Source organism: Gobio gobio (genome assembly GCF_949357685.1).
Source record: "Gobio gobio genome assembly, chromosome: 6".
NCBI classification, from domain to species: Eukaryota; Metazoa; Chordata; class Actinopteri; order Cypriniformes; family Gobionidae; genus Gobio; species Gobio gobio.
Window position 1 is genome coordinate 58,020,409 of NC_137102.1, and position 13,308 is coordinate 58,033,716.

The following is a 13,308-nucleotide window of genomic DNA, read 5'->3' on the forward strand; positions in this document are numbered from 1 at the left end:
TGACCAGGACCACACCCATAAATGCATTGAAGCATCTGCCATGTGATTGGTTGATTAGATAATTGCATTAATGAGAAATTTAACAGGTGTTCCTAATAATCCTTTAGGTGAGTGTATATTGTTATTATATATTATATTGATAATATAGAATATTTTCACATTTTCATTGTTTTTGTGAGGGGAAAATAATCACACTGAAATCATTTATTTGAGTTGGTCTGTGGTATAGTTTTCGTTAACTCTAGTATGGTTTGAAATTAATAATGCAATCTATCTTAACTCATAAATTAACTGCTACAATGACATAATTTGGACAGTATCTATTTACACGAGGACAAATAGTGGCAGATTCTGTTTGCATCAAGTATATAAATAGCATATTGTTTAGGCTAAATTCAAATAGTGATAGATGCAACTGAGTTGACTATACTACAGGTAAAATATCTGAGCAACAGCGGTCAGACTTAATGAAAATAGTAATAGACTTTTTATAATTTGCCTCTTAGCAAGCTCCTGGTCATTATATATACACATTTCTTATAGCAACTTGAACGAACTGCCTTCAATGAGCAGCTTGCATTCAATGCATCGACAAAAGACAAAAAAATTTTTTAATTAAATGTCATTACTTAAAGATGAAAAGAGTCTGGTTCGGAGCCAGCGATAAACAGACAGAGTTAGTGACACTCTCTGAAGCCTGTCTGGCAGGATAAGTGTGAATTATATGGACTGTCCCACATCACAGGCGTCAAGCATGTGGTGTGCAGTAGGTGTTTACAGCCCTTGTTCATTGTGCCCTGGTTTTGAGCATCTTCAGGCCCCGTCCAGCGAGAGAGGGGGAGATCCAAGAAGCGATTAGAGTCTGCGGTAATCCGACCCATCCAGTGATCAGTGTGCTGGTAGAGGAGGAGTCTCACACACAGGGAGGAGAACAACTGACAGGGACCGAGGAGAGTTCACCATGCGCACACCCCTAAAAACATACACACGCAAACTCCTGCTCTCACACATCGCTTTACACACACGCAGGGATCTTACGCACGAAAGAGGACAACCAAACCAGGATTTGGACAGCCTGTAAGCTTCACATGGCACATGGTAAGTCTGGAAGCGCAGCTTAGTCTAAGTACCTTACAATTATATCTTCATATGTTCATATTTAAATATAAACAGGAATCAACAGGAATGTTGAGTGAGAAAAACATTCCATTTTGACAATTCATTTCAGGGTAAAATTCGAAAAGCAATTTGTCGTAAAACAAATCAAGTCCTTGATCTGAACCATACATGAAGGTGAAGATCTGAAATGTCCTGGCTTAACTTAACAGCTCTGTTGCAAAACCTTGGATGCCGTGCTGTCTACATAGGCATCTTAGCCGAGAAGAACCTCATAAGGGATTGATTTGAAACGCTCTGCATAGGGACCAACTCTTTACAAATAGCGCTTTGCATGGGAGACTTGACTCACGATTGACTTTGATAGAGTTTGCATGTTGCTAAGCAAACAATATTATACTCTACTAAGTGTAAAAGACACAAAATTGGGGAAAATGGTAAAAAAAATTATAGATTGGACTACTTTAACTAATAATTCAATAATATAGGAGAAGCCTTAAAGTGCTAGTAATGGTAACACTTTATTTTAGAGTCCAATTCTCACTGTAAGCTAGTTGCTTATTAATTATGCATATTGTCTGTTTATTAGCACTTATAAAGCACATATTAATGCCTTATTCTGCATGACCATATTCTACATCCCTTAATCCCACCCAATGCCTAAACTTAAACGCTACAAAAATGAATAAGCAGTAAATTAGGAGTTTATTGAGGCAAAAGTCGTAGTTAATTTAGTACGTTCCCCATACTAAAGTGTAAAAACATCCACCTACTATTTTTCTGCCTGTTCATTTTGCCACTTTGGGATTGTGTTTCAGATCTGGACTCCTAAAAACGGACCGGAATCACTGGTTTAAATAGCAAAGCCACCATCAACTAGTCTCAGACTTGCGTAACCTAAACCAACTATGTCAAAGGATGAGGAAATTCCGAGCCCACCTCGAGAGTGGCCGGAAGAAATTTTAGTGTAAATATATATCGGAAAAGCCTGGAGGAGAAGTCATCATGAGAAGGAATCTCTAAGACACTGGTATAGTACTTAATATCCATACAAAGCAACCCGCAGAAGGCTCTTGTTATTGACTTGGATGTACAGCGTGGATGGACAGCACACCCTAGCACCTCCAATCCTGCCTCCATGAGGGATTTGCCCTCCCCACCTGTTGCCTGAGGTCAAGCCAACGCAACACCACCCTGATAAGTCTGGCTTAGCCGGCCACTTGGTAAGGACACATCTTCTTTTGTTAGCATAAGCTGCCGCTTACAGCCGGGGTGTTAAACACTGCAGATCGCCACAGATTCAGAGAGCGCAACTGTGCCAGAGCGCATACACCGTGATTAGTAAACAGGTTGTTTCTTTAACCGAATCAAGATGCTGGAGTTTTCCGTACTTGTGGAAGTTGTATCATCTCGGGGACATCTGCATGTGTCTCTTGATAGGGGCTGGAAATCTTGATCTTATCTTATATTGTTTTATCAGATAGCGAAAGGACGTTTTTTACATTAGACCACAACAAAGTCCCCTAGGAGAACCTTTGATTCCTGTCCTAGACCTTCGGCCCACCATACATCACTTACAGTCCATTTGAGTTCAATGAGCTTGACAAAGGCTTTTTTTAACCCATACCTTTGGAAAGCGGATTTTAGGGGCAGATATAGGATAGTTCGATGTAAACCAAGTTAGAAGTTTCCAAGGGTATCTGATGGTATTCAGGGACTCCCTTACACATTCTCTCTCATGCTGGAAACCAAAATATTTAATGCAAAAATATGCAAACTTTGTTGCATTATTTTCCTGTTATCACTGTAAAGCTGCTTTGAAACAATCTGTATTGTAAAAAGCGCTATATGAATAAAGGTGATGACTTTATATTCAGTAATACTATCGTTTTGACTGCAGAGAACAAAACTCGAACTGAATTGCGCTGGACTGTGACAGTATTGTCTTCAGTAGAGCTGATTTATAGCTGAATTGAACTCAGTTCACACAGAACATGTTTTTGCTAGGGATGCAGGATATATCGGCCACCATATCGGTATTGGCCGATATATGCTCATTTTAATATATTGTTAATATTAGCGTCTTATCGGCCCGATAAGAAAATGTGGCCGATAGATAATGGATTATTTCCTTCAGCTGAGACACTTCAAATGCAAACTGTTCGCCATGATGGTTTTGAATGGCTTGAAATATGATTGGAATCACTGAAAATACAGTTCAGAGCAACATGAGCAGCGCAAGTCTGTCGTATAGGCTTCATAAAAATATAAAGAGAACATTATAATTGTGTGTTTGGGACATGGATTTAATGGTGAGACTTTTGTTTTTGTAATCAGGCTCTCAAAAATGATATAAAAATGTAGATATATATCGGTTATCGGCTTTCATATGTACCGAATTATCGGTTATCGGTCTAAATGTTCATATCTGTGCATCCCTAGTCTTTGCTTTGAAATATGCGAGGCAGTGAAATGGGGGGAAAAAATGGCAACGCGTTTTTTAAAAGTTGAACTGATTTTAACTTGAGCGCCGTGCTTTTAGAACGCCGTGTCATACGCAAGGCGCTGCAAAAGATGCAAGACGCAAGCGGTTTTACACATCCATCTAGTGCGTGTTTACATAGAAAAACAATGGAAAAGTAGCACATAGGGATGGAACGGTATGAAAGTTTCATATCACGATTATAGTGACCCAAATTATCACGATTATCAATATTATCACGGTTTTGTTCAAATGAGATGAAAGTGTTCAAAAAGAACAGATGCACACACTGGAAACATTTCAACAAGTTTTATATTTGAAAATCAACAAACAACAAATAAAACAAGCAGCTCTGTGCACTTTAAGGAAGACTCTATTCTGTGGCATTTCCTTCCTTATAATGATGCATTATAACACATCCACGTATCCTCTGTTTTTGATTGTTTTTGATTTGATCTGTCATTTTGATTGAAAATGACTAGTAATGATAATTATTACTATAACTTCTTGTGATCATCTTGTCTGGATGATTGTTTTGCACACTGTACAAAATGGATTTATAAACATTAATCTCAATTCAATATGTCCCCGTAATTATTTATGTTGTAAAGAAAATCTGTGTAACTAATAAGTGTACAATGAATATACATTATTATCCCTTAAATATCACCCTAGTCTTGTGTGAACTTGTTCTTTCGTATTTGATTTCGCCCTGCAGCTCAGGCTGGAAACATGTACATTCATTTCTACTGCTTCTGTTACACATTTGCGGGAACCAATTACAGACTTGGTGGGTTTAACACATTGACAGATAGAGAAGCGATGGATCGATGTCCTTTGATCACGCCTCTTGTGGTCTGATTGGTTGACGGACTATCCAATTGCGCACAGAGTCATTTAAATTATGCCCGTTGATCACGCCTCTTGTGCAGTAGAAAATACAGAGCAGACTCCCCAGACTAATGTTCAATCCATAGACTGTAAAACAAATATGGACGTAGTGTCCGTGACGTCCCCCATAGGATTCTGAAGAGCAGTTTTGAAGCGTAAAGTAGGGTCGAGCTGGCCGTTGCCATCTTGGCAGCGCGTCACTCCCGGATAACAGAAAATGGGCAAAGAGGCGGGACGTGGGCGGAGCTGAAGTGACTCGATGACTAACAGACAGCAGACAAATGGCTATCCACCTGTCACTCAGAACTTTAAGGCTTTATATAATGTAAACGAATGAGTTATAAACAAATTCACCCCCCTCACAGTTGTCATGAAGGGCAAAATTAGCCGTATAGACCAAAACCACAATTTGTACCAGACTGTAAACATGTTTTAATCTGCTGTAAAGTTGGGCATTTTAACATGAGCTCAATGAGATTCTGCTCCTTTCTGGTGGCCAGTCGATGAATTTTAAGTCACTTCCGTATTGGCTTCAAGAGAAACTGCGGGAGGTTGCCGCTTGGTTCAATCTTAAAAGACAAAACCGTCAGTACATTTTATTGTGGGTTATCGTGAAACCGGTAATCGTCCCATCCCAAGTAGCGCATTGATGTGGAAAAACGCATTCTGTGTGAACAACCCCTTATTGAACAGATAACTAGACAACAAAACGTAATTTACTAGAGGTTCTGACAAAATGTTAATGGCTGCAGTCTATGTAAAATGCTTAATCAATTAGAATAAATATTTTATTAATATATGACTCACTCATTAAGACTTCACTTGTTTCATTACTGGATGAATCAGCGTTTTTGAACAAATCTCTTGAATGAATGATTCAATGACATACATTTTTAAGTCACTTGTCGCCACCTTCTTTGATTCACTATCTTCTGTAGACATCAGTGTTTATATCCAAGCTATACACTTTTATCCCAATTACTTATGTGATCATTTGAATATGTGTGGTTGAAAAGACATTATAACTGCTGTCTCTGGATCAGCGGCAGCTCCAGTGCAGATCTGAACGTCCCAGTGTGATTTTATCAACGGTTTAATAGACACTGACAAATCGTTGTCATTTAGGAATGAGATCGCGTGGGTGTTTGAATTGAGATCGCAATCTTTTAACAATTGAATCATGCAGTTCTAGTTTGCATCATTGATTCTGTTATTTTCCTGTTTATTACGCTGAAGATGCTTTGAAACAATCTGTATTGTATAAAGCGCTTTCTAAATAAATGTGACTTGACTTGGCAAAATCTACTGCACCCCTGCCATAGTGATCAAAGGAAATCTGAAACTGGTTGTAACATCACAAATACTCACTGGAATTATTATTATTATTATTATTATTGAACATTGTGATTGTTCCCTTTTGTATCAAGGCTGGTATATGGCAGCTGACCCGTAACGATGACCTGATCATAATCGTCAGTGGGATCTGGTGCATTTTTAGGGTGGCAGTGTCATGGCAGGTTAAGCTTATATTCACTTGAGCCTTTCAACTCCCATAACCTGGGATTCAATCGGGCTTAGTTTCCAAGCCTGATGAAGGCACGCGCTGTAAAATTGACGCTTTCGCCCACACTCTTTCCCTCGACCTCAGAGGGAACTCTCAAAATCCGCTCGCAGGTGCAGCGTTACGCATTCAAAACACGACCCCGAGCTTTTGACATCTCGTTTTGAGCCCTGCACATTTTTCCAGATAGAAGACCTTGGATGGGTGCGTTTGTTTTTTCTGCCTATCCTGCTCCGACATGCTCAGCGAAAGCTGCATTCAAGTGTGCCAGTCGCTAATCATCAGGACTTTTAAAATGCCATCACGCACAATAGCACCAGGGTTTTATTTAAGTACGATCCGCTCTTCGGCACGCAGAACTGTCTGGATTGAGGCTATCCTCGGCTTTGGCTTGGGAAAGCAAACATTCATGGCATTAAACCCAGACCGTAAAATTCCACGATGCAACTGATTTACGGTTTACAGATTTGACTATCCATTCATAATATCTGATAACACAGCTGTTGTCAAACAAAAAACAAAACAACTCTGGAAGTTCTAAATCATGTATACGTGATTAAAACAATGTTGAATACATTGTGGTTTAGTGATCATTAATCAGGATGTGACGTGCAAAGGTCACGTCCTTTTCGACTATTGATCACTGGAGCGATGCACATGTGCATGTCTCTCCCTCGTGCATCTGGGCTTTTATTCCCGTCAGATGTTCCAGACTTTCCCTAAACGGGGTACATTTTTACAACCAGCCACAAATAATAACTGGGGTGAAAGATGGCAGGAAATGCACTCTAAAACATGCAGAATTCACACAGAGCGGGTGAAAGGACCACTCTAACCTTGGGAAGCTCGGTTATATGATGATATCAAATTCCGGCCGCAGTAAATCCTCAGTGGAACCACAAATCAAACCTCCGAACTCAACTGTTGACTTCATGGCTGAGCCCACACGGAAACTGCTAGGACTGAAATGCCTGTCATTCACAAACTACTACACATCGCTTGTTCTTTGTGTGTTTGTTTAGTAAATAAAATGTGGAAATTGAACATGCTTTCAGATACCAGATAAGAGTGTAGGTGTCTTATAATGGAAAGTTAACCAAAACAAATGAAAATATTCACTTTCATGTTGTTCCAAACTTGTATGACTTATATTTGAAGAATATATTTGGAAGTTGGTTTGGAACGACATGATGGTTAGTATAATGACATCTTTGTGTTAAACGTCCCACATTTTAATACAATTTACATTGTGAAATTTCACTCCACTGACTTTCCTCCTAATATCTGCATGAAAAATGTAAAAAATGCCTTAAAGGGATAGTTGCTTAAAAGGGACTGACCATTATGTTGTTCCAAACCTGTGTGACTGATATTATGTACGTTAAATTGGCTTCCGCCTTCCAGCCATTCTCTTCCATTAAAAAGAGGTGCAATAGTCCAGAGATCCTAATAACAAACTTTAATCCGGTTGACAGAAATATACAAATGTATGGGTGTCTGTGGTTTCCAACAAATGTAGAAATATAAGACGTTACAACATTATACAACATTGCTAAATTAATATATATTTGCATATATAAGTCACATTTCGTGTGAATAAACATTTTGTTAAAGTAATGATGCAGTTACAATAATATTGCGCTGGTCAAAAGGCGTCGTTAAAGCACGTATTAGATAAACACCATAATCCCTATTTAATGACTAACAAATAAATGATAGGTACAAATGGCATTTTAAATGTGACTTCAACATAAATTTCACTAAGTTTACATTGCATCACACCAAATGAGGCTGCGATAGTGAAACTGCGTCTTATAGCTAGAAGTATGAACGTGACGATAAGAACAACAACAACAACACACTTCTAAGCTAAATAATGATTCAAACATTTAGCATTTAGAAATTACTTGTTAATAACGCATATAACGATAACAAAGAACAGTCTTCACTCTGTTCCAACTGCGTACAATCTGGTTCAATATAACACAGATCGAATACACTGCTTCAGATATAGGCAGTTCATTACTGCCACCTGCTGGCTCAGTTGTGTAGCTTAGAGAACTTTGTACATATTTGTAATTAAGCAAAGTGCTCTAATACGTCTCTAAGAATTGTCATCATTATCCGTCAACTCAGGTAGCACAACCAGCTTAGCTACAGGGCAAGTATATGTACGGTCTTTGATGTTTACCTCTGCGGTGCATACATGCTTTTCACTTGCAATGATTCTTGTAACATGGCCAACCGGCCACAAGGCTCTGGGTAGTTGAGGGTCAACAACCATAACCACTTATGCTGTTGTGAGATTAGGAAGAAGTTGCAAACTGGGCAAGTACTTCCGGATGAACTGGCTCCAGAAGTGATCAGCTATTACCTGGCTGTGTCTGTAGCGTTTGCATCCCAATAGATCACTTATGGTCACTCGGCTTGTGGAAGGGAGGCAGCCCGTCTGATGACACAGTTCATAATGCCCTCAACTTCAATACAGTCCTCAGTACCTCTTCTGAAAATGTATCAGGTCTTTTAAAACTACCTGTAGTGAGAGTGAGGTCTTGATGGATTTGATCTCTCTCTCTCATGCTCCTCCGAAGTGGGGAGCATGCGGTGGGTTAAATTTGAAATCAGTATTCTGCTTAGCTAGCTGTTCTTGTAGCTCAGGTTCCAGAGGACCAAAGGCTTCCCTGTAGTTCCCTCTCTCCTCCACGAAAGTTTGTGCCTTGATCACAGAGGAGTTCAAAAGGCTTGCCTCGTCTTGCTACAAACCTTCTGAGTGCCAGTAAAAAGGAATGTGTCCATACTATAGAGAAGGTCTAAGTGTACGCACCTTGTTGTTAGGCATTTAAATATAATAATCCAACATTTCTCATGTCATCTCCCCATTTTTATTTGGTAAGGACAGAAGCAGTCAACTCCAGTGGACCAAAAGTACCATGTGATGGGGTATATACCAGCTTCATCTAATGTGATCTTCGTAGCATAACCAGCTTTCTCCAGCTGTCTATCTCAACATTATACACAGAAGCCTGTTCAGGATTATGGCTCAGTTTGCGTTCGGTAGATATGAGTAGAGCCATTACAGCAGTGGGAGAAGCTTGGAGGCGTACAGCATTCTTTCGACAGATAAAAGGTGTAACATAACGGCTCACTCCATCCACTAGGACACGTGCGGGTTTCTCTTCAAGCATTTCCATTGCAGCTTGGTCTTGCTTGGAACAAGTCATATCCTTGATGTTCTGCAATGGCAGTGTTCAATAAAGGAAAGTGACAGGTAACTTCGTGAGTAATGTGTCTACATGTGAACCGCATTGAAGTTCAGCGATAGCAGGAACTTGGTGTTCTGGAATGGCAATGTGTCTGCTGCCAAAGCTTTTCGATGTGCTGATGTAAGGTATTAGCAGAGGAAAGAAAAACGCTGTATGGGGCGGCAGTGGCTCATTGGTTCATGTAGGTTGTCTACTAACCGGAAGGTTGGTGGTTCAATCCCCGGTTCCATGAATGGAACCGGGCAATGAGCAAGACACCTAACCCCAGCTGCTCCCGACGAGCTGGATGGCGCCTTGCATTGCTGACACCGCCATCAGTGTATGAATGGGTGAATGTGAGGCAACGTGTAAAGCGCTTTGGATGACCCAGGGTCTAAGCGCTATATAAATGCAATCCATTTACCAAGAGCTTTCAACTACCGGGTGATTTAGAAGTTTGTGGACCCTTGAATTGTCCATCCCAGCAAAGTTTGAGTAGCTACAGGAGTTCCTAGAGGACCTAGGTGAACAGGACGGATCGGAGTTATCAAATGTGGATGATCAGATCCAATGAGGACCATAGGCTGAACATTGCTGAATGTCTTTAATGGAATTCCCTTCCAATGCTGGTACTTCTGTTGCAGGACATCCACAAGGCATAACTGTCGAGAGGTTAAATTCACTAGCTGAGAAGGCGTGTAGGATCTGGAACTTAACTCTTGGGTTAGTGATGGCAGACACTTCCCGAGATACAGAGATCCCCTGGAGATGAACAATATCCTGTCTGATTGTTCTCAGTGCTAATGTTTCATCGGTACCTTTCAGTCCGAGATGTTTCATGACAGCGTCCGATATGACTGTCCGCTCTGAGACATCGTCTAATACCGCAAAGGGCGTAAGGGTTATCCTTCCATTGCGAAGCTGAATAGGGATGACTTTTAACATGACTCTCCCTGAATGGCTACTCTTATCCAGGTAGACTGTATGAGGGGACGTGGTGAGGGTGAGAACACTAGGAGTGCTGTTTGTTGCAATTTCATGTAGAACATCTAGATGTTGTCCACCACAACTGGAGCAGAGTTTCTTTAGTGTACACTTGTCGGGCTTGTGACCGCAACCACGCCACCAGCACCTGTCTTTCTCTTTTATCCAGTTATCTAGTCTTGCCTGTCAGACACAGTTTTTGGCGAACTCAGCACAAGCACTAAGATAGTGGTCTTGATTATTACAGTGAGAGCAGAATGGCTTGAATCGTTCTATTCTCTTGGAGACTGCAACACAAGGAGAAGTTGTGCTGGAGGTCAATTCATCCTTGTTCTCCTGCTTAGTGCCAAGAAGTATGGTGGTAGTCCGAAATTCCTGCTGTCTTGACTCTCGTCGTGTGGACTCCACGTGAGCTTCCTCTGAAACTCTGCGGGAGATCTGTATAGCCTGAGATTTCTTCTCGAGCCACCGAGCGAAATCAGGGAAAGTGTAGGTTCGAGTAGTGCCAACTCATGAGAATTCCTTGGGAAAGTTTGCGTTCGGTAGATCTGAGAAGAGCCATTACAGCAGTGGGGGAAGCTTGGCGGCGTACAGCATTCTTTTGATGGATAAGAGGTGTAGCATAATGGCTCACTCCGTCCACTAGAACAGGTGCAGGTTTCTCTTCAAGCATTTCCCTTGCAGCTTGGTCTTGCTTGGAACAAGTCATATCCTTAATGTTCTGAAAGGGCAGTGTTCAATGAAGGAAAGTGACAGGTAACTTAGTGAGTAATGTGTCTACATGTGAACCGCATTGTGTGCTTAGCATAAAGCATCGGCGAAGTCTTCAAAGGCTTGGGCATCGCCTGGTTTCACTGTGGAAGCATTAAGGATTTCCTTAAGTTCACTTTGGACCAGCTGCCCTGGCTGTCCATACCGTTGTAATGAAGCCTGAGTTGAATGGGTGTATGGCATTGGGCTGTTAACGAACTGCTTCGCTAACTGGTAATTTCCAACGATCTAAGTGAACTTGGTACTTATAGTCCTCAGTTAAATGTGGATAAGGGCCAAGAATGCTTTCTAGGCCCTTCGTGAGTAGAAGAAAGTCGCTCTCCTTTCCTGAAGAGAAGGGTAACCGCTTAGGTTTCGGTATGCCTTAGGAAGCAGTCTCCATAAGACTTGGCATGGCAGATGGATTTGGGTAGGTAGTCAATGTAGAGGCTTGCATGGGAGATGGGTAGCCAAGGGCTGGAGCTGGTACATACTGTGGCATGAAATAAGAATGAGGCAGATGACCTTGTGCAAATGATCGCTGGGGTGGAGAATGGTATGCTGATTGGGTTGTTGGCGGATTCAGAGAGAATGGAGCCATTGTTGGTTGCTGTGCTGGAATGGGGTGCGCCTGATTTAGTGTTTGCGGTCACAAGAAGAACTGCGTTGCCGGTAACTGCAGTTAAAGCTTCACTTGTGAAGGCATCTGAGGCAATGAACATGACCTTGGGTTACCCAGCTGGTTGAAGCCCTGGCACAGATGCTGGACAAGCAAGTGACACTGACGGTGGAGAACTGAAAGTCCCCGGATTTCGTTGAGCCTCTGAGGGCTGAGCTAACTACGGAGCAGTCATAATCAACTCAGATGGCTCATTGCGTTGTATAGCTTCATCAGGGTTTAAGCAGGAGTAAGACTGAAATGGGGGAATAAGTCAATTCACTTTCCAAGTGATAATCAGGATTCAAAGGTAAGGGTGAGGGACTTTCATAATGCAAAAGGTCTTTTTTCATATGAAACACGTCTCACACTGTCATTCATTTCACGACCAGTCTCTTAAACCGTGTCTCTAGATGTTGCAATCCTGATTCGTTGACTGCTGGCAATTATAGCTGGTGTTGAGGTGGTATGCATCACCTGATGAGGTGGGAGATCTCTGTTCTTGCTTGATTAGATTCCATCAACACAGGAGGGATGTTTTGATATGGTGTATAGCTGTACACAAAATCCTCCAGATAGGCTGGTGCCCCCCCGGTGTGGGCTGGCCGAGGACTGATTGGTGGCTGACCATCATAATAATCTCTAGACGTTGCCATGACGTAGTCAGCGAAATCCGGCTCGAAGGATCATTTGTGACTGATATTCTGTACGTTAAACTGGCATCCGCCTTCCAGCCATACTCTTCCATTCAGAGATCCAAATAAACTTGAATCCGGTTGACAGAAAAATGTAGAAATATAATGTTACAAGATTTCGAGTGAATATACATTTTGTTAAACTGTTAAACTAATGATGCAGTTAGAATAATATTGCGTGGGTCAAAGCGGCGTTGTTAAAGCACGTATTAGATAAACACCAAAATCCCTATTTACTGACGAACAATAAGGTACTTTAAGAAAACAAATAAACGATAGGTACAAATGGCATTCTTAATGTGACATTCATTTCCCAACGTTTACTTTTGATCACACCAAATGAGGCTGCGATAGTGAAACTGCTGAGTCATAAGGCTAGTAGTATGAACGCAACGATAACAACAACACACTTCTAAGCTAAATAATCACAATGATTCGAGCATTCAGAAATGACTCAACTGCGTACAATCTGGTTCAATATGACACGATAGAATACACTGCTTGAGATATATGCAGTTCATTACTGCCACCTTGAACTTTGTACACATGTATGAATTTCTTCTGTTGAACACAAAAGATGATATTTTGAAGAATGTTGGCAACCAGACACGTTATTTTCCTTTTCCTACTATGGAAGTCAATGGCTACTACATTCTTTAGTAGCCATTCTTTAAAATATCCTACAGAAGAAACTCAAACAGGTTTGAAGCAACATAAGGGTAAGTAAATGATGACAGAATTTAAATTTTTGAGTGAACTATCCTATTAAAGATAGAGGACAGATACCAATAGGAAGTGTAGTATTCTCGCCTGTCTTGAAATGGAAAGTTCACCAAAAAACTCCCAAACTTTTCTCCCAAAAATTTGTGCAAAAAAAAAGTAAAAAGGCCTGTTCAATCCAAGGACGATAACTATAAAGATATGGTTCT

General features: G+C 40.9%; 1 protein-coding gene across 1 annotated transcript in view; it reads left to right on the plus strand.

Annotated features, from left to right (window-relative positions):
- The first annotated feature begins 893 nt into the window (after positions 1 to 893).
- The window catches only part of LOC307128099 (uncharacterized protein), a 74,267-nt gene continuing 61,852 nt past the window's right edge, over positions 894 to 13,308 (plus strand). Inside the window, exons 1-2 of the mRNA XM_079819697.1 lie at positions 894 to 1,098; positions 1,935 to 2,339. The gene's annotated coding sequence lies outside the window, so the exon portion shown is untranslated. The remainder of the gene's footprint in view (positions 1,099 to 1,934; positions 2,340 to 13,308) is intronic.